This window comes from Aquarana catesbeiana, linkage group LG13 (genome assembly GCF_042186555.1).
Source record: "Aquarana catesbeiana isolate 2022-GZ linkage group LG13, ASM4218655v1, whole genome shotgun sequence".
NCBI lineage: Eukaryota > Metazoa > Chordata > Amphibia > Anura > Ranidae > Aquarana > Aquarana catesbeiana.
The window spans coordinates 230,938,302-230,964,355 of NC_133336.1; the positions used below are offsets into that span (position 1 = coordinate 230,938,302).

Here is a 26,054-nt window from a genome sequence, read left to right on the forward strand (position 1 = left end):
GATATCCAACGTGCTGTGTGGTGTCTTGTTTACCCAATCAATTGAAAAAGATCTTCTTGGTGTCTGAGTCCAGCTTGAGCAAGGAAAAGGTTTGGGGGCGCAGTTGACCAGTTGACCAGTTGACCTCTAGCCTTTCAAACAAAAAAGTAGGGTGTAATCAGACCTGAGGACCTCGTACCACTGCCTGCAGCACACTACGCCTAACGGCGATATCCTCATGCCTTCCCACATCCACCTGATAAAATCTGGTGAATGTATGGACTGAAGACCAGGTTGCGGCCTTACAGATTTGAGCCATAGAGGCCCGGTGATGCACCATCCACGAAGCACTAATAGCCCTTGTGGAGTGCGCCTTGATTTGAAAAGGCAGAATTTTCTGTTTCAAACCATAAGCTTGAACAATCACTTGTCGAATCCATTTTGAAATGGTAAACTTTGACGCTGCCTGTCCTCTATTGGGACCTTCTGGCAACACAAACAAAACATCAGTTTTGCGAATTTGAGCAGTTGCTTCCAGATAGGCTTTGACTGCTCTTACTAAATCCAAAGAATGTAGTGACCTTTCTTCCGTAGAACAGGGATCTGGAAAAAAGGAAGGCAGAACAATATCTTGGTTTAGATGAAAATCTGAAACCTCCTTCGGTAGAAAGCTAGCATACCACTCTACCACTCTATCCTTGTGCATGATTAAATAAGGCTCTTTACAGGAAATAGCTGCTAATTCTGATACTCTTCTAGCAGAAGAAATGGCTACCAGAAAAATAAACTTCCTTGTCAACAAGACCAAGGGAATTTGACGTATTGGTTCAAAAGGCTGTTTCTGTAAAACTGACAGAACCAAATTCAAGTCCCAGGGGTTTAGGGGCGCTTTAACCGGAGGATTAAGACGCCTTACCCCCTGCATAAAGCTTCGGACCAAAGAATGTGAAGCAAGTGGCCATTGAAATAATACTGATAAGGTCGAGACCTGGTCCTTGATGGTACTCAATACCAGCTTCATTTCTAATCCTTCTTCTAATTCTTTGCAGAATGTCAAGAATTCTACCTATTACATATTTTCTGGGATGCTAACCCCTGGATTCACACCAGGATACATACATTTTTCAGACTCTATGATAAATCACTCTGGAAGCTGGCTTCCTTGCATTGATCAAGGTAGAGATCAAAGGATCTTAAAGCCCACGACTCTTCAGAACGTGGGTTTCAATAGCCAAACCGTCAAATTTAGCGCTAGTAAGGCAGTAGGGATGAGCTTCGAGTTCCAGTCGAACTCATGTTCGACTCAAACATCGGCTGTTTGCCAGTTCGCTGAACAGCGAACAATTTGGGGTGTTTGCGGCAAATTCGAACGCCGCGGAACACCCTTTAAAAGTCTATGGGAGATATCAAAAGTGCTAACTTTAAAGGCTTATATGCAAGGTATTGTTAAAAAAAAAAAAGAGAAAACCTGCGCTATCAAGCAAAAAATTAATATAACTGCAGCTGCAACAAAACCACAAATATCAATGAGGTGAAAAATTACATACAAAGAAAAAATTGTGCGCTTGCATTAGATATTTAAATCTATATTACTACATGATTATCATAAGTAGATAAGCAAATAAATAAAAACATAAATAAAAAACACCATCAAAGTTAATTGTGAGTGAATTAGAAAGTCGCTATGCTACAGAGCAAACAGCGACATGTAAGTCAAATACTAATATTGACCATTGCATACATATAAACTAACAATAAAGTTATAAACTGGTGTGCAAAAAAGAAAAAACAAAGGTTATTCCACTCAAGTGCAAAGTCATAAAGTTCAAAATTGCATCCTGAGTCGCAGGAAAAACGCATATCCAAAGTTCATGAATTGCATTCCTTAGTGTGTATAAATATATATATATAAATAAAAAACACCATCAAAGTTAATTGTGAGTGAATTAGAAAGTCGCTATGCTACAGAGCAAACAGCGACATGTAAGTCAAATACTAATATTGACCATTGCATACATATAAACCAACAATAAAGTTTTAAACTGGTGTGTAAAAAAGAAAAAACAAACAAACAAAGGTTATTCCACCCAAGTGCAAAGTCATAAGTGAAAAAGTTCAAAATTGCATCCTGAGTCGCAGGAAAAACGCATATCCAAAGTTCATGAATTGTATTCCTTAGTGTGTATAAAGGAATAAGGGGACGTGAAGGGACCTCCAACCACCAGTGGATCCGAAGGTTGATAATAGATGTATCCTTACCAGACACGTTGGACCTCCTTTATAGCAAGGTCTTAGAAGCATGCAGATTTAGCCCTCTGCAGGGACAGTAGATGTCAGCTCACCACACAGCTGGAGATGGTTCCGACACTTCCGCATTGATGTAAACACTCCCTCGTTTGGACTCGTAGGTAAAGAAGGGGAGAAAGAAAAAACTCCAATGGTATAGTATGTAAAAAAGGGGAATTTTATTGCCTCACATAACTAGGCATCTTTAAAACATCCAAAACATAAAAGCCGGCAAAATATAAAAACAACAGAGACGCCCGTGCTAGGTTACATGGGGCTCTATGGCGATCTGGTGTACACTGCGTAGCCACGCCCTTCATGTTTCGTGATAGGTCACGTCTTCAAAGGGGCACGGGCAACGCAGTGAACCATCGCCATTTATAGTACTTCATTACATTCAAGCCTCGTTTTCATCTGAGTTTCAATTACAATCTGAGCATGTGCAAAGGATACCAAACCTCGATATGGCTCCCGTTATAATGCTTCCTCTCTATTCAAGCCTCGTTTTCGTGAAAGAACGAATTACGATCTGAGCATGTGCAAAGGATACCAAGCCTCGACGTAGCTCGCATTATGAAATGCAAACCAGGAAGCTTGTTCCTGAATGTCAATAGCACACTTTATATGGCCAACATTTTGTTCTCATCTCAAACTAATATATGTCATCTATTATAGGTCTAAGCAATTAGTTATTTTTGGGTCAAATCGTCCCATTTTACATACTGTAGGACACTACTCCTACAGTAATAGACATTTAGCAACAAAAAAAGGGGAAAATTTGAAAAGGACGAAAAATTAATTAAGAAAAAAAAAAAAAAACACCTGCTAAATCTAAACAATATTGCTTGTTCTTTCCTCAGACCACAACTACTGTATTATTGAAAAAAATCTCTATATTTGGGGGTTACATTACTAAGAATTGTGATACATTAGTCCTATATTCATGTGTATTACTATATTCAAAGGGCAGCCATATCTCGACATGGTATCCCCCTATATTTTTTACAAAACCGACAATATAACCACCCTTGGAAAAAGAGGGAGAGGGGGGAGGGGGAAAGGGAGGGGGGGTTTACAAATTATTCTCCCAAGTGTCGAAATCAATGCGTCCACACACAACATCGTCTAAGCATTGTCAATAAACGCATTAATCTCGACATCTACATTGAGCCCAAAGGGTTTTAAACATTTCATTTTATATATCCACTCCATTTCGAGCTTGGATATAGCTCGTTTTTTCGGACCATTATTTGGATGAACATGGGCGAGATCCTAGGGGTACAAAATTCATAAGCATAGATAGACTCAAGACACCATGGAGGGGATGGTCGAGATTAATGCGTTTATTGACAATGCTTAGACGATGTTGTGTGTGGACGCATTGATTTCGACACTTGGGAGAATAATTTGTAAACCCCCCCTCCCTTTCCCCCTCTCCCTCTTTTTCTAGGGGTGGTTATATTGTCGGTTTTGTAAAAAATATAGGGGGATACCATGTCGAGATATGGCTGCCCTTTGAATGTAGTAATACACATAAATATAGGACTAATGTATGACGATTCTTAGTAATGTAACCCCCAAATATAGAGATTTTTTTCAATAATACAGTAGTTGTGGTCTGAGGAAAGAACAAGCAATATTGTTTAGATTTAGCAGGTGTTTTTTTTTTTTTTTCTTAATTAATTTTTCGTCCTTTTCAAATTTTCCCCTTTTTTTGTTGCTAAATGTCTATTACTGTAGGAGTAGTGTCCTACAGTATGTAAAATGGGACGATTTGACCCAAAAATAACTAATTGCTTAGACCTATAATAGATGACATATATTAGTTTGAGATGAGAACAAAATGTTGGCCATATAAAGTGTGCTATTGACATTCAGGAACAAGCTTCCTGGTTTGCATTTCATAATGCGAGCTACGTCGAGGCTTGGTATCCTTTGCACATGCTCAGATCGTAATTCGTTCTTTGGACGAAAACGAGGCTTGAATAGAGAGGAAGCATTATAACGGGAGCCATATCGAGGTTTGTTATCCTTTGCACATGCTCAGATTGTAATTGAAACTCAGATGAAAACGAGGCTTGAATGTAATGAAGTACTATAAATGGCGATGGTTCACTGCGTCGCCCGTGCCCCTTTGAAGACGTGACCTATCATGAAACATGAAGTGCGTGGCTACGCAGTGTACGCCAGATCGCCATAGAGCCCCATGTAACCTATAGGGATGAGCTTCGTGTTCGAGTCGAACCCATGTTCGACTCGAACATCGGCTGTTCGATCGTTCGTCGAATTGCGAACGATATGGGCCGCTCGCGCCAAATTCGTGTGGCGCGTCACGGCCCATAATTCACTGCGGCATTGCAGTGCATTGCTTGCTGATGATTGGCCAAGCATGCACTATGACCCGCATGCTTGGCCAATCACAGCGCCGCCTTAACAGAGAGCCATAATTGGCCAAAGCCAAGGAGGCTTTGGCCAATTATGGCTCAGGGGATTTAGTACACGCCCCACACTATATAAGGCCGCCTGCACGGTGGCCCTGTGCAGTGTGTTCCGGTGTGCTTAGAGAGAGAGAGAGACAGTGTCATTTCATTTGAGTTAGCTAGATTAGGCAGGACAGTCAGTCAGTTAGCTGCACTTAAAGTGTATTGTGTATATATATGCATCCCAGGTGTTGCATATATATATATATACACTGTATTCAGTTTAGCTAGATCCGTTCCTGTTATCTTCTAGACTATTTACATTTAGTGCAGTGCGTCCTGCTCACAGTGTTCAGCTAGATCCGTTCCTGTTATATTCCTACTGACAGGCAGGCTTGTCTTGTTACAGTATTTTGAAGAAAATTACTGGTGTTCTTTTGATCCTATTAGTGCCACAGTCAGGCAGCTAGACTATTTACATTTAGTGCAGTGCGTCCTGCTCACAGTGTTCAGCTAGATCCGTTCCTGTTATCTTCTTACTGACAGGCAGGCTTGTCTTGTTACAGTATTTTAAAGAAAATTACTGGTGTTCTTTTGATCCTATTAGTACCACAGTCAGGCAGCTAGACTATTTACAGTTAGTGCAGTGCATCCTGCCCACGGTGTTCTGCTAAACCTACAAGTAAGTGGGGTGCGTCCTGCTCACAGTGTTCAGCTAAACCTACAAGTTAGTGGGGTGCGTCCACCTCACAGTGTTCAGCTAAACCTACAAGCTAGTGGGGTGCGTCCTGCTCACAGTGTTCAGCTAGATCCATTTCTGTTATCTTCTTACTGACAGGCAGGCTTGTCTTGTTACAGTAAATACAGCTACCTGAAGAAAATTGCTGGTGTTCTTTTGATCCTATTAGTACCACAGTCAGGCAGCTAGACTATTTACAGTTAGTGCAGTGCGTCCTGCTCACAGTGTTCTGCTAAACCTACAAGTTAGTGGGGTGCGTCCTGCTCACAGTGTTCAGCTAAACCTACAAGTTAGTGGGGTGCGTCCACTTCACAGTGTTCAGCTAAACCTACAAGCTAGTGTGGTGCGTCCTGCTCACAGTGTTCAGCTAGATCCGTTTCTGTTATCTTCTTACTGACAGGCAGGCTTGTCTTGTTACAGTAAATACAGCTACCTGAAGAAAATTGCTGGTGTTCTTTTGATCCTATTAGTACCACAGTCAGGCAGCTAGACTATTTACAGTTAGTGCAGTGCGTCCTGCTCACAGTGTTCTGCTAAACCTACAAGTTAGTGGGGTGCGTGCTGCTCACAGTGTTCAGCAAAACCTACAAGTTAGTGGGGTGCGTCCACCTCACAGTGTTCAGCTAAACCTACAAGCTAGTGGGGTGCGTCCTGCTCACAGTGTTCAGCTAGATCCGTTCCTGTTATCTTCTTACTGACAGGCAGGCTTGTCTTGTTACAGTATTTTAAAGAAAATTACTGATGTTCTTTTGATCCTATTAGTACCACAGTCAGGCAGCTAGACTATTTACAGTTAGTGCAGTGCGTCCTGCTCACAGTGTTCTGCTAAACCTACAAGTTAGTGGGGTGCGTCCTGCTCACAGTGTTCAGCTAAACCTACAAGTTAGTGGGGTGCGTCCACCTCACAGTGTTCAGCTAAACCTACAAGCTAGTGGGGTGCGTCCTGCTCACAGTGTTCAGCTAGATCCGTTTCTGTTATCTTCTTACTGACAGGCAGGCTTGTCTTGTTACAGTAAATACAGCTACCTGAAGAAAATTGCTGGTGTTCTTTTGATCCTATTAGTACCACAGTCAGGCAGCTAGACTATTTACAGTTAGTGCAGTGCGTCCTGCTCACAGTGTTCTGCTAAACCTACAAGTTAGTTGGGTGCGTCCTGCTCACAGTGTTCAGCAAAACCTACAAGTTAGTGGGGTGCGTCCACCTCACAGTGTTCAGCTAAACCTACAAGCTAGTGGGGTGCGTCCTGCTCACAGTGTTCAGCTAGATCCATTTCTGTTATCTTCTTACTGACAGGCAGGCTTGTCTTGTTACAGTATTTTAAAGAAAATTACTGGTGTTCTTTTGATCCTATTAGTACCACAGTCAGGCAGCTAGACTATTTACAGTTAGTGCAGTGCATCCTGCCCACAGTGTTCTGCTAAACCTACAAGTAAGTGGGGTGCGTCCTGCTCACAGTGTTCAGCTAAAGCTACCTGTAGAAGGTTGGTGGTGTTCTCATACTACAGGCAGGCAGTTGATTTTGCTAGCTGCAGTATCAGTACATATATATATATATATATATATATATATATATATATATATATATCCCAGCTTAGTGCAGCTACAGGCCATTAGTATGTCTGGAAGGCCAAGAAGGAGAGGCAGACAGTCACAAGCCAATAAGAGAGGGCAAGCAGGCTCTGTGTCTAGAGCACGGACAGAGGGGGTGCCCAAGAAGGACAGCAATCTGGCAGTCATGCTCCCCCTGCTGCAGCATACTGCCAGGTTTGCTCCAGTGATGAGGAGGGTGGGGATGATGAGGTCACTGACTCAACGTGGGTGCCTGATAGGAGAGAGGAGGAGGAGGAGGAGGCGGCACATCACCAACGAGGCAGGATGCCCTCCAGGGGCCAGCCTAAGGGCAGCACATTGACTGCATCACACCCCAAAGCTCCACATGTGCAGGGCGCTGCAGTCTCTGCGCGTTATTCAAAAAGTTCTTTGGTGTGGGCCTTTTTTGAGACGAGTGCATCAGATCGCACCGCTGCTATTTGCAACATATGTCTCAAGCGTATCTCGCGTGGCCAAAACATCTCCCGCTTGGGTACCACATGCTTGACCAGACATATGTTGACCTGCCATGCAGTTCGTTGGCAAGCGTATCTAAAAGACCCACACCAAAGAACAAAGAGGACCTCTGCTTGCTCCTCATCAGCTGAGATTTCCAACCCCACTAGACCTTCAGTCCTCTCTGAGACCTGCACTGAGAGGAATGAAGGTGTAGAATTAGGTGTGTCACAGCCACGTACTTGTGGGCAATCTGATTTTGGTACACCGACGTCAGATTGTACCAGGCAAATTTCCCTGCCCCAGCTGCTGCACCGCCGAAAGAAGTTTGCTCCCAGCCATCCACATGCCCAGCGGTTGAATGCTAGCTTGGCAAAATTGCTAGCACTTCAACTGCTGCCTTTTCAGTTGGTAGACTCTGCCCCCTTCCGTGAGTTTGTGGAATGTGCAGTTCCTCAGTGGCAGGTACCCAAACGCCACTTTTTCTCACGGAAGGCGATTCCGGCTCTCTACCAGCATGTGGAAGGCAATGTCCATGCCTCGCTGGACAGGGCGGTCAGCGGTAAGGTGCATATTACCGCTGACTCATGGTCCAGCAGGCATGGACAGGGACGTTACCTAAGTTTCACGGCGCATTGGGTGACTCTGCTGGCAGCTGGGAAGGATGCAGGACAAGGTGCAGTAGTGTTGGAGGTTGTTCCGCCACCACGCCTCCAAAATGCTAATGATTGTGACACACCTCTCTCCTCCACCCCCTCCTCTTCTTCTTCCTCCATGGCCTCTTCCTCGGAACCAGCGGTGCTCCGTAGTCGTTCAAGGGGCTACGCAAGTACGCAGGCCAAAAGATGCCATGCGGTGCTTGAGCTGGTGTGCTTGGGGGACAGGAGCCACACTGGGGCAGAGGTTCTGTCAGCTCTGCAGGGGCAGGTTCAGAGGTGGTTGACGCCACGCCAACTTAAGGCAGGAATGGTGGTTTGCGACAATGGCACCAACCTCCTCTCTGCCCTCCGACAGGGACAAATGACCCATGTGCCCTGTTTGGCTCACGTCCTTAACTTGGTGGTGCAGCGGTTCTTGGGCAGGTACCCGGGCTTACAGGATGTCCTGAGGCAGGCCAGGAAAGTCTGTGTGCATTTCCGCCGGTCATATAATGCCAGTGCTCGGCTGACGGACCTCCAAAAGGAGTTTAACCTGCCCAAGAACCGCCTAATCGGTGACATGCCCACCAGGTGGAACTCAACGTTGGCCATGCTGCAGCGGCTGCACACGCAGCAGAGGGCCATCAATGAGTACCTGTGGGACTATGGCACCAGGACAGGGTCAGGGGAGCTTGTTTTTTTTTCCCCACGCCAGTGGGCCATGATCAGGGATGCATGCACTGTCCTGTCACCATTTGAGGAGGCCACGAGGATGGTGAGCAGTGACAGTGCATGCATCAGTGACACTGTCCCCCTTGTCCACCTGTTGGAGCACACGCTGCGTGGAATAATGGACAGGGCACTTGAGGCAGAACAGAGGCAGGAAGAGGAGGACTTCCTTAGCTCTCAAGGCCCCCTTTATCCAGACAGTGTTCCTGCGTGCCCGCTGATCACACAGGAAGAGGACGAGGAGGAAGAGGAGGAGGAGGAAGATTGTGTCAGTATGGAGGTGGAGCCTGGCACTCAGCATCAGCAGCAGTCTTTAAGGGATCAGTCCCAAGAAACACATGGACTTGTACGTGGCTGGGAGGAGGTGGCTGCGGACCATGTCGTCCTTGGTGACCCAGAGGACTCCGGACCGAATGCCTCAGCAAACCTACGCTGCATGGCCTCCCTGATCCTGCAAAGCCTGCGTAAGGATCCTCGTATTCGTGGTATCAAGGAGAAGGACCAATACTGGCTGGCAACCCTCCTTGATCCACGTTACAAGGGTAAGGTTGCGGACCTTATCTTGCCATCGCAGAGGGAGCAGAGGATGAAACATCTTCGGGAGGCCTTGCAGAAAGGTCTGTGCAACGCGTTCCCAGAGACTGGGAGGTTACAAACTCCTGTTTCTGGACAACGTGTTGCTGAGGCTTCGGTCAGTCAAAGAAGGAGCGGTGGAGAAGGTGGCCGTCTGACCGATGCGTTCAGACAATTTTTTGATCCGCAGCCCCAAGGTATGATCGGTTCCAGCAACCATCGCCAGCGTCTGTTTTACATGGTGCAGGAATACCTAGGGGCAAGATCAGACTTGGACACCTTTCCCACCGAAAATCCTCTGGGTTACTGGGTCTTGAGGATGGATCACTGGCCAGAGCTTGCACAGTATGCAATTGAGCTACTGGCCTGTCCTGCATCCAGCGTTCTTTCGGAACGCACATTCAGTGCTGCTGGAGGCGTGGTAACCGATCACAGGGTGCGTCTGTCCACTGACTCGGTCGATCGACTGACCTTCATAAAAATGAATGAGTCTTGGATCACCACTAGCTACCAAGCACCTGATGCTGATGTAACTGAATAATTTTTTTTGAAATCTCAGATCCCTTCAAAGACTGCCTATGCTGATGCTGAGTGACTATTCCTGAGTAATTATCCTCTTCCTCCTCAATCATCACGCTGATAGCTTGTAAGAGCATTTTTGGTTCTGGGCGCCACCACCAGTGCCTAAGGCACAATTTTTCAGCCCCTGTTTAACAGGGGCGTGTAATTACGATTTTTGATGTAATACTTTGCAGCAGGGCTCGTTCCTGCATTCCAACTAGAATGTCTGTGAGGGGTTGCAGTGTTGTGGCACCAGCACCAGTGCCTAAGGCCCAATTTTTCAGCCCTTGTTTAACAGGGGCGTGTAATTACAATTTTTGATGCAATACTTTGCAGCAGGGCTCGTTCCTGCATTCCAACTAGAGTGTCTGTGAGGGGTTGCAGTGTTGTGGCACCAGCACCAGTGCCTAAGGCCTAATTTTTCAGCTCCTGTTCAACAGGGGCATGTAATTACAATTCTTGATCTAATATTTCACAGCAGAGCCCTGTGAGGGCTTACAGTGTTGTGGCCACAGCAACACCTAAGGCCCAAATTTCTGCTGAGTATATAGGGCAGGACCCTACTTTCAAACAACTAACTTACAAACGACTCCTACTTGCAAACGGAAGGAGACAACAGGAAGTGAGAATAAATCTACCCCTAGGAAGGGAAATTCTCTCCTGTAAGAGTTAATATGGGAAAAACATTTCTCCTTTCCACTGATGCTTTCCAATCCATTGGGACAAAAAGTGAGGTGAAATCTTCTGAAGAGGAGGAAAGACAGCAAAACAAATGTCACAGGGGTGATAACCCTTCCCTATGTTTTCCAAAAAGCTTAAAAAAGATTTTTTGGCTGGAGCTAAACACATTAAAAATGTACCCGTTCAAAATTACAAAGAGATTCTACTTAACAACAAACCTACAGCCTGTATATTGCTGTTCAGAGTATATAGGGCCTGGTGGCCCCACACCTTTCCTTATTTTAATTTGGGTGCGGGGTTCCCCTTAATATCCATACAAGACCCAAAGGGCCTGGTAATGGACTGGGGGGTACCCATGCCGTTTGTCTCACTGATTTTCATCCATATTGCCAGGACCCGACATTACATTAAACCCGCAAGCAGTTTTAAATGAGATTTTTTCCTTTAAAAATGACATTTGGTGCAGGGACTGTTCTAAACACGGGAAACACGCGTCACTTTACAGGCATACTATAGACACCCCTCAGGTACGATATTTAAAGGAATATTTCACTTTTTTTTTTTTTTACTTTAAGCATCATTAAAATCACTGCTCCCGAAAAAACGGCCGTTTTTAAAAGTTTTTTTTGCATTGATACATGTCCCCTGGGGTAGGACCCGGGTCCCCAAACCCTTTTTAGGACAATACCATGCAAATTAGCCTTTAAAATGAGCACTTTTGATTTCGAACGTTCGAGTCCCATAGACGTCAATGGGGTTCTAACGTTCGTGCGAACTTTCGGTCCGTTCGCAGGTTCTGGTGCGAACCGAACCGGGGGGTGTTCGGCTCATCCCTAGTAACCTAGCACGGGCGTCTCTGTTGTTTTTATATTTTGCCGGCTTTTATGTTTTGGATGTTTTAAAGATGCCTAGCTGTCTGAGGCAATAAAATTCCCCTTTTTTACATACTATACCATTGGAGTTTTTTCTTTCTCCCCTTTTTTACCTACGAGTCCAAACAAGGGAGTGTTTACATCAATGCGGAAGTGTCGGAACCATCTCCAGCTGTGTGGTGAGCTGACATCTACTGTCCCTGCAGAGGGCTAAATCTGCATGTTTCTAAGACCTTGCTATAAAGGAGGTCCAACGTGTCTGGTAAGGATACATCTATTATCAACCTTCGGATCCACTGGTGGTTGGAGGTCCCTTCACGTCCCCTTATTCCTTTATACACACTAAGGAATACAATTCATGAACTTTGGATATGCGTTTTTCCTGCGACTCAGGATGCAATTTTGAACTTTTTCACTTATGACTTTGCACTTGGGTGGAATAACCTTTGTTTGTTTGTTTTTTCTTTTTTACACACCAGTTTATAACTTTATTGTTGGTTTATATGTATGCAATGGTCAATATTAGTATTTGACTTACATGTCGCTGTTTGCTCTGTAGCATAGCGACTTTCTAATTCACTCACAATTAACTTTGATGGTGTTTTTTATTTATATATATATATATATATATATATATATATTTATACACACTAAGGAATGCAATTCATGAACTTTGGATATGCGTTTTTCCTGCGACTCAGGATGCAATTTTGAACTTTATGACTTTGCACTTGAGTGGAATAACCTTTGTTTTTTCTTTTTTGCACACCAGTTTATAACTTTATTGTTAGTTTATATGTATGCAATGGTCAATATTAGTATTAGACTTACATGTCGCTGTTTGCTCTGTAGCATAGCGACTTTCTAATTCACTCACAATTAACTTTGATGGTGTTTTTTATTTATGTTTTTATTTATTTGTTTATCTACTTATGATAATCATGTAGTAATATAGATTTAAATATCTAATGCAAGCGCACAATTTTTTCTTTGAAGGTATTGTCATAAAAAGTGTTTGGGGACCTGGTTCCTGCCCCAGGGGACATGGATCAATGAAAAAAAAGTTTTAAAAACGGCCGTTTTTTCAGGAGCAGTGATTTTAATAATGCTTAAAGTGAAACAATAAAAGTGTAATATTCCTTAAAATTTCATACCTGGGGGGTGTCTATAGTATGCCTTTAAAGGGGTGCATGTTTCCCATGTTTAGAACAGTCTGACAGCAAAATGACATTTCAAAGGAAAAAAAGTAATTTAAAACTACTCGCGGCTATTAATGAATTGCCGGTCCGACAATACACATAAAAGTTTATTGATAAAAACGGCATGGGAATTCCCCACAGGGGAACCCCGAACCAAAATTTAAAACAAAATGTTGTGGGGGTCCCCCTAAATTCCATACCAGACCCTTCAGGTCTGGTATGGATATTAAGAGGAACCCCGCGCCAAAATAAAAAAAATGGCGTGGGGTCTCCCCAAAAATCCATACCAGACCCTTATCCGAGCACGCAACCTGGCAGGCCGCAGGAAAAGAGGGGGGGACGAGAGAGCGCCCCCCTCCTGAACCATACCCGGCCACATGCCCTCAACATTGGGAGGGTGCTTTGGGTTAGCCCCCAAAACACCTTGTCCCCATGTTGATGGGGACAAGGGCCTCATCCCCACAACCCTTGCCCGGTGGTTGTGGGGGTCTGTGGGCGGGGGGCCTATTGGAATCTGGAAGCCCCCTTTAGCAAAGGGACCCTCAGATCCCGGCCCTCCCTCCTGTGTGAAATGGTAAGGGGGTACTTTTGTACCCCTACCATTTCACTAAAAAACTGTCAAAAATGTTAAAAATGAAAAGAGACAGTTTTTAACAATTCCTTTATTTAAATGCTTCTTCTTTCTTCTTTCTTCTATCCTCTTTCTACTATCTTCTATCTTCCTTCGGTTTCTTCCTCCATCTTCTTCTTCTTTTGGTTCTTCTGGTTCTTCCTCCGGTGTTCTCATCCGGCATCTTCCTCTGCGGCGCCGGCGTCTTCTTCCCTTTGTCTTCTGGGCCGCTCCGCATCCAGCATGGTGGGAGGCTCCCGCTGTGTGACGCTTCTCCTCTTCTGGCGGTTCTTAAATAACGGAGGGCGGGGCCACCCGATGACCCCGCCCCCCTCTGATGCACAGGGACTTGACGGGGACTTCCCTGTGGCATTCCCCGTGACGTCAGAAGGGGTGGATAGGGAAGGCACCGTGTGTCAGAGGGGGGCGGGGTCACTGGGTGGCCCCGGCCTCCGTTATTTAAGAACCGCCAGAAGAGGAGAAGCGTCACACAGCGGGAGCCTCCCACCATGCTGGATGCGGAGCGGCCCGAGAAGACGAAGGGAAGAAGAGGCCGGCGCTGCAGAGGAGGATGCCGGACAAGAACCCCGGAGGAAGAACCAGAAGAACCAGAAGAAGAAGAAGATGGAGGAAGAAACCGAAGGAAGATAGAAGATAGAAGAAAGAAGATAGAAGATAGAAGAAAGAAGAAGCATTTAAATAAAGGAATTGTCAAAAACTGTCTCTTGTCATTTTTAACATTTTTGACAGTTTTTTTGTGAAATGGTAGGGGTACAAAAGTACCCCCTTACCATTTCACACAGGAGGGAGGGCCGGGATCTGAGGGTCCCTTTGCTAAAGGGGGCTTCCAGATTCCAATAGGCCCCCCGCCCACAGACCCCCACAACCACCGGGCAAGGGTTGTGGGGATGAGGCCCTTGTCCCCATCAACATGGGGACAAGGTGTTTTGGGGGCTAACCCAAAGCACCCTCCCAATGTTGAGGGCATGTGGCCGGGTATGGTTCAGGAGGGGGGCGCTCTCTCGTCCCCCCCTCTTTTCCTGTGGCCTGCCAGGTTGCGTGCTTGGATAAGGGTCTGGTATGGATTTTTGGGGAGACCCCACGCCCTTTTTTTTTAATTTTGGTGCAGGGTTCCCCTTAAAATCCATACAAGACCTGAAGGGTCTGGTATAGATTTTGAGAGGGGACCCCACGCCATTTTTTTTTTTTTATTTTGGCCGGGGTCCCCCTTAATATCCATACCAGACCTGAAGGGCCTGGTATAGAATTTAGGGGGACCCTACGTCATTTTTTAAAAAATTTTGATTCGGGGTTCCTCTGTGGGGAATTCCCATGCCGTTTTTATCAATGAACTTTTATGTGTATTGTCGGACCGGCAATTCATTAATAGCCGCGAGTAGTTTTAAATGACTTTTTTTCCTTTGAAATGTCATTTTTCTGTCAGACTGTTCTAAACACGGGAAACATGCACCCCTTTACAGGCATACTATAGACACCCCCAGGTACGAAATTTAAAGGAATATTACACTTTTATTGCTTCACTTTAAGCATTATTAAAATCACTGCTCCTGAAAAAACGGCCGTTTTTAAAACTTTTTTTGCATTGATCCATGTCCCCTGGGGCAGGACCCAGGTCCCCAAACACTTTTTATGACAATAACTTGCATATAAGCCTTTAAAATTAGCACTTTTGATTATTCATGTTCGTGTCCCATAGACTTTAACGGTGTTCACGTGTTCGAACTAATTTTTTGCCTGTCCGCATGTTCTGGTGCCAACCGAACAGGGGGGTGTTCGGCTCATCCCTATAAGGCAGGATGGAACATTGGACCTTGGGATAACAGGTCTGGATTTGATGGTAGGGTCCACGGGGAACCTACTGTCATTTTTACTATTTCTGCATACCAAGCTCTCCTGGGCCAAGCTGGGGCCACCAGAAGTACCGACTTCCTTTCCTGCCTGATCCTGCGAAGGAGTCGTGGCAGCAGCAGAATAGGAGGGAATGCATAAATCAGTGAGAGCTGATGCTGCGGAGTCACCAATGCATCTGTCCCGCATGCAAGAGGATCCTTTGTTCTTGCTACAAACTTGTAGATCTTCTTCTTGAATCTGAATGCAGAACCCCTCATCTTTGGCATATGGCCAAGAAGACATCGGGGTGAAGAGACCATTCCCCTGGGACTAACTGCCGGCGACTCAAATAGTCCGCCTGCCAGTTCTCTATCCCCGGAATGAAAATTGCCCATATGCATGGCACATGCTTTTCTGCCCAGACTAAAATCTGGTTCAATTTTCCCTGAGCTGCACGACTCCTGGTGCCTCCTTGGTGATTGATATAAGCCACCGCTGTGGCATTGTCGGACTGGATCCTGACAGGGCAACCCTGTAGCCTGAGAGTCCCGGCCTTTAGGGCTAGATACGCTGCACAGATCTCCAGAACGTTGATGGGTAAGGTCCTCTCGGTTTTGGACCATCTCCCTTGGACCGCTGACTGTTCCAGAACTGCTCCCCAACCCAAAAGACTGGCATCCGTTGTTACCACTGTCCAGGTAACCAGTAAAAGGGATTTCCCTTTTTTTAGATTTTCGGGTATTAACTACCAACTGAGGCTCTGACGCACTGTAGGAGACAGACCCATTGGAAAATCTAATGCCTGTACCTTCTTGTTCCAGGCAGACAGGATACTGTGTTGCAGATGTCTCGAATGAAACTGAGCATAGGGAAATGCTTAGAATGAAGCCACCATCTTTCCCAGCAGCCTCATACAAAGGCGAATAGAAGGACCCTTCTTTGTCCTGACTACCTGAATCAGTTCCTTTATGGCACTGATCTTTGCCTGAGGTAAAAATACTTTCTTTTGGCTTGTATCTATGACCAGGCCCAAATACTCTAGTCTTCTTACTGGTTTTAAAGAAGACTTCTCTAAGTTGAGAATCAAACCTAGGTATTCCAAGTAGTTGACTGTGGTGACCAAGTTCTGGTCCAGGCGGGCTACCAACTGGTCTATCAAGAGCAGCTCGTCTAGGTATGCTATTACTGTTATACCTTGGGCCCTTAATCTGGCCAGAGGAGGAGCCAAGATCTTTGTAAACGCCCGAGGTGCAGTGGCTATCCCGAAATGCAGGGCTATAAACTGAAAGTGGCGTTTTTCTACTTCGAAACGCAAGTACTTTTTGGTGAGCAGGGAAAATAGGTACATGCAGGTACGCATCCTTGATGTCTATTGACGCCAGAAGTTCTCCTACTTGTAGGATGCAGACTACAGAACGAATTGATTCCATGCGAAAGGACCGAATCTTTAGGAATCGGTTTAGATCCTTCAGATCCAGAATGGGTCTGACATCTCCATTTGGTTTTAGAACCGTGAAAAGGTTTGAATAAAACCCCAATCCCTGCTCTTCCGTGGGAACAACCACAATGACTTTTTGTGACAATAGTCGCTCCAGCGCTAGAAGGAGAGACTTTTTTTTCTCTGGGTCTCTGGGAACATTTGGTCTGAGGAAACAAGGAGAGGGGAATTCTCGGAACTCCAGTTTGTAACCTAGACTTACCATGGAGATTACCCATCTGTCCCAGAAATCTTCCTGCCAGAGCCTTGAGAATTGTAGCAGTCTTCGCCCCACCCGAGCGAGCGGGGGCGCTCCTTCATAAAGAGTCTTTAGCATTTTGCCTAGTAGGCTTCCTCCCCCAGGACTTCTTTTGTCCCTGGGGTCGACTCTGAAATGTATTTCTTGAGCCTGACGGAGGAGGCCGTCGCGACTGCCTGGAGGCTGATGCTCCTGGCACTGGGGAAAGAGCCCGTTTAAAAGAGGGACGTTTACTCCTTTTCTTAACTGGTAAGAGTGTGCTTTTCCCACTAGAGATCTTTTGGATATAATTGTCAAATCGTCTCCGAACAGTCTTGCACCACGAAAAGAGAAATCCAGCCAGAAGTTTCTTACATGGTGATTCGGCTGACCAATTTTTCAACCATAAGATTCTACGCATATGCACCAAACCAAGAGAAAGGCGAGAGGTTTGGATGATATAATCTCTGATTGCGTCAACAACAAAACATAAAGCCGCTGGTAGGTTGGCAAACCCCCAGGCTTGCTGTTCAGGTAAAACTATGAGAACCTGTTTAACATGGTCTCTCAAGTATTGACAGACTCTGATTGCTGCCACTGCAGGTTGAGCTACTGAACCTGCCAAGGAAAAAACATTTTTTAACAGGAATTCCATCTTTTTATCAGTTGGATCCCTAAGCATCTGAATGTTGTCGACAGGACAAGTCAGACTTTTATTTACGGAGGAAATGGCGGCGTCAATTGCCGGTATACCCCACATTTTCATAAATTTTTCCTCCATAGAATAACGTGTTGCAAACTTTTTTGGTGGAAAAAAAAATGTTTATCTGGGTGATCCCACTCAGAATAAATAAGCTTTTCCAGTAAACTATGAACAGGAAAAGCATGTGTAGTTTGAGGAGGCTTCAGTGAACCCAAAGAAGAGGAGGGTTGTTTAACTGACTCAGATACAGGTAACTTTAATGTGGAGCGGACCAATACAGCAAGAATTTGCACCAACACCTTCTCATCCTGAGAAGCTGAAGAGGGCCCTTCTCCACTTGATTCCTCAGAAGAGGAATCATTAGTCTCATCCTGATCCTCTGAGAGGGATTCCTCTCCTTTTTCCCAGAGTTCCTCTGCTTGAGAGTCCTGGGTGACAGAGGGAGACCTAGTGCGTTTTCTTTCACTGAATGAAGATGCGATCAAGGCCATTAGTCTTTCCTCTAATCCATTAATGATTGAGGAAAAAACCTCTTGCGTAATGTATACAGGTGCTGCAGTGCCAGAAGCAGATGCAGCCCCTGACCCCGACGGCTCACCCTGGCCAGCCATCCCAGGTCCTTCAGGGGGGGAAGGTGCTGCAGAAGGGGGGTCCTTAGAGCCTGAGGGAGATCCCTTAGAGCCCCTATTTTTTGGTATATTTGTTCCTCTTCTACCCATAGTGCCAAGCAACAAAGGTAGAGATACCACAAAAAAACACTGACTGCTGAGTGATGTAGTTCAGCAACTGCCGCTGCTACCAATGCCCAGTCTGGTGTTTAAGCAAATGCTGCCTGGGAAATGCCTGTGTCCCACCTCACATGTGCCTGTCAGCTCTGTGTCCCTCCATAGGCGTGTGTGCACCTGAAAGAGAGTGCACTTTATAGCCTGTGTAGCCAGTGATGTGGGCATCTAATCACGCCGGACGTTGCGTTAATGCTCCACCCCCTTCCTCCGATCACCCCTCCTGCCCCCCCTCGTTTTTTCAAAAACATGTGCTTTCCTGCGCGAGCCGAGGCTCCGATCCTCGGGACAAGCATGGAGGGGAGGCTGGGGCGGAGGAGAGAGAGAGGGGCTGGTGGATGGGAACCTGCTGAAAATGGCAGTGGTGGCGGTGGCGGCCATACTATCGCTCCTTGCTAAGGCTCACCCCGGCCCCCTAAGCCATGGGGGGAGAATCCCTGAAGGAAAGAACCCCCCTTCCCACATTCTACCTGGAGCCTGGCTGGAGGAGCGTACAGCGCTGACACTGACACGATGGCGACAATAGGCATAGCATACATCTACTTAAAGGAGAAAACCTACTAGAATTAAAACATTTCTGAGGAGTCTCCCTTACCTTATCCAGCTGCAGGGTTCTGTATACAGACCCAATCTTCACCTCTCATGGTGGGCTCCATTTGAAAAACCTTCAGAGACTGGGGCCCCCTTGAATAGGAGGGTCCGCAGTTCTGGCCCCGTAAAGCACCCTGCCAGGGATATGGCTGAAAAAAACAAATACTGGATCCTGGAGTCCAGCTCTCTAAAAAGAGAAGCCTTACAGGTAAAACCTTGTTTCTTCAGACACAAGGCCTGGGTACCATCCAATTTGGCCTGGAAAAAGCACTTTGAATGGATCCGGTTGCATGGCTTGCCCCAGTATAGGATATTCCTTTGGAGCTCAGCACAGCACAGCACATCTTACCAACACCTAAGACACTGGCTAAAAAACTGAGGTATCCCCAGTAAGGGGAGGGATTATATAGGGGGTTGAACCTCCTGTCTAGGGTGTGCCAGTGCCCAATCACCTAGTGATACCCATATAACCCATCAGTAATTACTGAGGCTCTGTGTCCCGTGATGTACGAGAAAGAAACTTTATTTATCCTCTAAATGTTGATAATCACACAATGCTGTACAATGGATGTGAAACAATTTCTATCCATGTTTGACTAAGTTTACCTGTTGTATCCACTACAATAATACACGTCAATAGAGAACCCAGTAAGGACAGCTTTGTCACAAGTCATTTATTCTATCTGTATGTATATCTGGATGGAAAGTGGTAAACCGAGACACGGGAGGAAGCCAACACAAACATACAAACTTCAATCGTTCAATCTACTGAATGATAACTGGGCTCAGAGCTCCAATGCAGCAAGGGAGTCCCCCTGTATAAAGTATTAACCACTTCAATACAGGGCACTTAGACACCTTCCTGCCCAGACCAATTTTCAGCTTTTAGTGCTGTCGCAGTTTGAATGACAATTGCGCGGTCATACAACACTGCACTCAAACTAAATTTTTATCATTTTGTTCCCACAAATAGAGCTTTCTTTTGGTGGTATTTGATCACCGCTGAAGTTTTTATTTTTTGCGAAACAAATAAAAAAAGACAGAAAATTTTGAAAAAAATAAAAGTTTTGCTTTTGTTTCTGTTAAAAAATGTTGTAAATAAGTAAGTTTTCTCTTTCACTGATGGGCACTGATAAGGCAGCACTAACAAGCACTGATAAGGTGGCACCGATGAGGTGGCACCAATGAGCGGGCACTGACGGGCACTGACGATGGGCACTGATATGCGGCACTGATGGGCACTGGTAGATGGCACTGATGGGTGGCACTGATATGCAGCACTGATGGGCATTGATAGGCGGCACTGATGGGCACTCATGGGTGGCACTAGGTGGCACTGGTGGGCACTGATAGGTGACACTGATGGGCACTGAAAGGCTGCAAAGATGGGTTCTTATGGGTGGCACTGATGGGCACTAATAGGCGGCACTGCTGGGCACTGATAGGCGGCACTGATGGGCACTGATACATGGCACTGATGGGCACTGATACCTGGCACTGATATGCGGCACTGATAGGCATCCCTGGTGGCACTGGCAGTGGTAGGCATTGTGAGTGGGCACTGATTGACAGCTGCCTGGGCATTGATTGGCAGCTGCCTGGGCACTGATTAGTATTTCCCTGGGGGTCTAGGGGGCATATCTGGTGGTCCAGTGTGGATGGTTTCCCTGGTGGTCCTGGGCGACTTCCCTGGTGGTCCTGGGTGGCTTCCCTGGTGGTCCTGGGTAGGATCCGAGGGGGGAATGTGCTAATAAACAATCAGCACAGACCCCCCCTGTCAGGAGAGCAGCCGATCGGCTCTCCTCTACTCGCATCTGTCAGACGCGAGTGAGGAAAAGCCGATCACCGGCTCTTCCTATTTACATTGTGATCAGCCGTGATTGGACATGGCTGATCACATGGTAAAAAGTCTCCGTCAGAGACTCTTTACCTAGATCGGTGTTGCAGGATGTCAGACTGACACACCGCAATAACGATCACCGTGATGCGTGCCCCCGGGGGCGCGCAGCGGCTCAATATCTTGCGGACGTCATATGACGCCCAGTCAGGGTATTGAAACCACTTTGCCGCCATCATTCTGCTATATGGCGGGCGGCAAGTGGTTATAGTGGTTGCAAACACTTCCATATACCCAGTGAAGGGACTGGTCTCAGGTGATACACAGAGCTGAAACAAATCCTCCTACACAAGTTGTACCTGTTTATCTGCAATATTCTTTTCTCTACAGACGTTCAAAGTCCAGAATTTATAAAGCTTGTAAAGCTATAAAAAAAGGGGGAAGCTGAAGATACATCAGTGAGGAGAGCTCTGATTGCTGATTGGAGGGGGAAGGGACACACCCCTTTCACATAGGAACAGAGCTGAGACTGTCACTCAGCATGGATCATCACACATTGGATATTGGCAGATCTGCGAGTATTTGGGTTTTCTGCTCAAACAAGAAGACCCGACCAAATGCTGGATGTGCTTTCACCAATGATAGAGAAGGATTCTGGGACCTCTGTAGGTCAGAGACATAATTGCAGCACACAACTGCACCATGCAGCTTCTAAAACACACATGTAGGAACGAGTGAAGCTAAGAGTTTTTGCTTCACTGAAATGCTGATGAAAATGAGAACATTTCAAAGTGAAAGAGGAAGGTGGTAATTAAAGGGGCTGTAAAGGTACATTTTTAGTTTTTTTAAGGCTGGGTTCACACCTATGCAAATTAATTGTGGATTTCCTTGCATCCAATTCGCTTGACAGGAGATTGTGACCGTCTCTCTATGGAGCCATTTCACATATCTCTGTTGCGGCTGCGGAGTGGCTTGCACAGGAACGCTGTGCGTCTTTGGCTCCGTTTCATGGCTGAATTCCAGCAAAAATTTGTCCCTGATTCGTCCCTGAAATGGAGAACAGGGACGTACCGGACCCCCTACTGCAAGCCGCATCCGTCGGAGGTGTGAACCAGGCATGTACCGACCATCGGGACTACCGGGACTTTCCTGGTGGGCCGATGGCTCAGTGAGTTGGTTTCAGTGGCCTATGTGAAAATATATATACTAAATATATACGCTTGTGCTAATGGTGTATCAAAAAACAAAAAATTGCAGCTGCTATACATAAAGTGCTAATCCCTTGAAAAACATATAAAAATAAATATAGCGCTCGCAAACACAATAAGTGAAAATTAGTTGACCAAAAAAAAAAGGACAATAGGTGAAAATAAAGTCCCAATAAAATGACTAAGGGTGCTCCAATACACAGTGAAGGAAATATAAAGTGCTTCAGAAAAATTCAGATGTGCAACACCCTTTCATGTATATCCCACTCACCAGATCAGAACGACCCCCAGCTTTTAAGTCTGGTGGGTCATTTAAAGCTTGGTAAGGAATCCTGGGATGGCGGATAAGGTAATATGCCTTCAGGCCCAGAAATCCTTTGAAGAGTTTCTCAGCCAGAACACAGCAGGTACCCAGAAGTAAAAACAGAAGGAAACCGATAGTGAAGTACCATTAAAAAGGTTTTATTAAAGAAGGGATTGGGTACTTACAACAAGTAAGATAAAAACAAGCCTCAAAATGGAGCTGTGGGTGTAAAAACGCCGTTCCTGGCGTGCGTTCCACAGGTAGTGGACCAGAAGTGACATCAGTGATACCGGAAATAGCGTCAACGTTTCACCCTCCCACAGGGCGTCATCAAGGATCCAATTTCCAGCTAGCTGAGCCATCTTAAATAGGGGGTGGAGAAGAAACACCCCTCCAGGAAACCAATCAAAATTGGCATAGCGGCCATTTTGTTGGTGGGACAAAAGAGTCGCTCCTAGGGATAAAGTACAATCCATAGGAAAGACAAAGACGCCATTTTGTTGGTTTGCTAAAATCAGACAAGTACTTCCAGGGAATCAATGGACGTGAACTCCGGCTGGATGGTGATACGATAACAAAAAAACCTTTTCTAAAGACTTCAAACATAAGAAAAAGGAAAAAATTGAAATTAGAAATAGAAATAAAATAAAATGAAAAAAAATATAAAATATAAATTAAAAGTGAAAATAAGAAAAAAATAAAAATAAAAATAGAAATAAAAAGAAAATAAAAATAATAGAAAAGAAAAAGAAAAAAGAAAGATTAATACAAAAATGAAAAAAAGAAAAAAGAACAATAATAGAAAGTCAATGACGCAATAAAATGTGTGTCACATTAAATGAATATCACATTGAAAAAATATATGCAAACTCTTCCTAAAAAATTGTTCTAAAAATTGGACAGGAAGCAATTGAGATCTAGTTTGATATTAAACCCCAGGGGGCTCATCGTTTTGAGATGATGGATCCACTGAGTCTCATTACGCGCTTTGGCTCGCTTAAGATTACCACCTCTCCAGTGTGCCTCAACACTATCTATACCACAGAAGGTAAGTCCACTAGGGTCCCTTCCGTGGAATAGTCTGAAATGGTTGGACAAACTGTGATGTTTGAATCCCTTTTGACCCTATTAACATGTTCCCTTTATCTTACTCCCAAAGCTCTGGTGGTCCTACCCATGTACTGTAGCCCACATTGGGCAAGACAAAAGGTACGTGATGTGGGTGGTACCACACGTGATGAACTTGTTAATTTTAAAGGACTCACCTGAGGACCAGGCTGTGAATTCAGTGGTTTTCCTCACTATATGTTTGGATGTTCTGCACATAACACATCTCCCACAACTGAAAAAACCAACCTGATCCAAGAAAGTACATGTCTTTTTTGGAGGATCAACAACATTCAGTGCCAATTTCAACCGTAATGTCGGGGGTTTGGTATAAATGAACTGAGGTCTGCTGGGTAGAATTTTAGATAAATCATTGTCTTTTAGCAGAAGATGCCAATATTTGGAAATTATTTTTTCCACCTGTCTATGTTTGCGGGTATAGCCAGTCATAAAAGCGATACCAAAATGCCTCTCAGTGATGGCCTTTTTCTTGAACAGATCGTCTCGATTCATACGTCTTACAGCTGATAAAGTTTTGTTTTACTCCCGTGGGGTATAGCCCTTTTTCCATGAATCTGTCAAACTAAACTTTAGCCTGTGTGTCAAACTCCTCTATATTGGCACAACTGCGCCTGACTCTCACAAATTGGCTCTTGGGAATAGCACTGAGCCATCAAGGATGATGACAGCTCTCCAAAGCTATGTAGCCATTTCTGTCATCCTCCATGAAATAAGTTTTGGTGGACAGTTGATGGTTGTTTTTGAAAACTACTAAATCTAAGAAGTTGATACTATGATGATCAGAAACTGCTGAGAAGGATATTCCATAGTTATTCTCACCAATTTTTGACAAAAACTATAAAAACGACTCATTTGATCCTGCCCAAACGACGATAATGTCATCGATATAACGCTTATAGAACTTGAGCTGAGGTATATTAGCTCCAAAAATTGCATCTTTTTCCCAATAACTCATGAACAAGTTAGCCACTGAAGGGGCATACTTAGCCCCCATGACTACTCCTTTTTTTTGCCTGAAGTACTGTTTATCGTGGCAGAAAAAAATTGTAACTCATAGCCAAATCCAGGGCATGAACAAGAAAATCCTTTTGTTTATTTTTCATTTTTGTATTGTTCAAAGCCCATACCACAGCTTCAACAGCATGTCTTTGCTGGATGTTGGTGTACAAAGAGTTGACATCAATGCTGGCCAGTAAATGGCCATCATCGACCTCAACCTGTTGTAATAGTTCCATAAGGTTCTTACTGTCCTTGAGATAGGCTGGACAACTCTGTGCCAGCGGCTGGAGGAAATGGTCCAGATATTCACCAATTCTGGCAGAGAGTCTACCCCACTCACAATGGGTCTCCGTGGTGGTTTGGCCAGATTCTTGTGAATTTTAGGTAGTTGGTAAATGACTGGCACCCTCGGGGCATCGGGTACCAGGTATCTAGCTTCTTTTTTGGTGACAATGCCTTCATCCTGGGCACTTTTAACCAGACGTCTCAGCTAAGCTTTGAACTTATTGATGAGATTACCTCCCAATTCATAGGTTTCAACATCATGGACCAATCTGTTAAGTTCTGCTAAATAGTCTGATTTATTGAGGATGACAAGGCCTCCCCCTTTGTTTGCACTCCCAATAACAATCTGTTTGTTTTTTTCTAGGGATCTAATACCACATTCAATGTCTGCCTTCCAGATAGACCCTCTAGGTCTTGTTGGACCAGAGATCTAAATACATCTAAAAAAATGGCTATTGGGGTTTCTAGGGTTAAAAACCGAATTATACCTCAAATTGGTGTGACTGTAATCCGATGCTTCCTGTCCTATATGAGGTGTGACTTTACTAAAATGTTTCTTAATATTAACTTTCCTCATAAATTTCTGAAAATCAATAAAAATGTCAAACTTATTAAGATCCTTATCAGGGGCAAATTTGAGACCCAACTTTTCTTTTTTCAATCTTACAAAAAGAAATTATTGGAACTCCTGATTTCACTAAAGATAAGAAATTAAAAAAACCTGGAGGCTAATATTAATGCCGTCAAGGCTAAATTAGCACCTTTTGAAGGGTCAGCAGAGCTTTAAAAAAATGAAACAATTGCAGGATTTTATTGTTAAAGTTGACAAAGAGACCCAGAAGAAAAAAATTAAAAAATATGTGAGACACTAATGATTACAAAGCCAAGGTTTAGAAATGGCAGGATGCTATATTGAGTGAGGAGGCTCTACCTCTGACCTCAGTGGATGATAGCGATACTGCCCTTGTAACACCTTATACCTCTCACAGTGGGCCAACTCCCCAGTCTTTCCAACAGGGTAACAGCAATACCAGACCTCAGGTTGATCATAATTCTTATGGAGTCCCCACATACAATCGGTATGAACCCCTAACAACAGGAAGAATACTATGCCCCTGATGCTTATTATCAACAAGATTATGCTACCAATCAAGGTTGGAATAGCCCAAGTTGGCCTCCGCCTCAACCCAGAGGTGGTCCGTCCTTGAGAGCACAGAGAGGACACTCTGGTGTTAATTATAGGGAGGATTTTCAAAAAATGGGGGTTTGGTGGGCCCCCAGGGAGGGGGAGGGGATCCTCACACCCCAGAGGGAGGG

At 44.9% G+C, this 26,054-nt stretch overlaps 1 protein-coding gene across 1 annotated transcript in view; it reads right to left on the reverse strand.

Annotated features, from left to right (window-relative positions):
• LOC141116704 (Fc receptor-like protein 5) overlaps nt 1-26,054 on the reverse strand; it is a 196,063-nt gene that overhangs the window by 77,738 nt on the left and 92,271 nt on the right. The gene's annotated exons all lie outside the window — the stretch shown is intronic.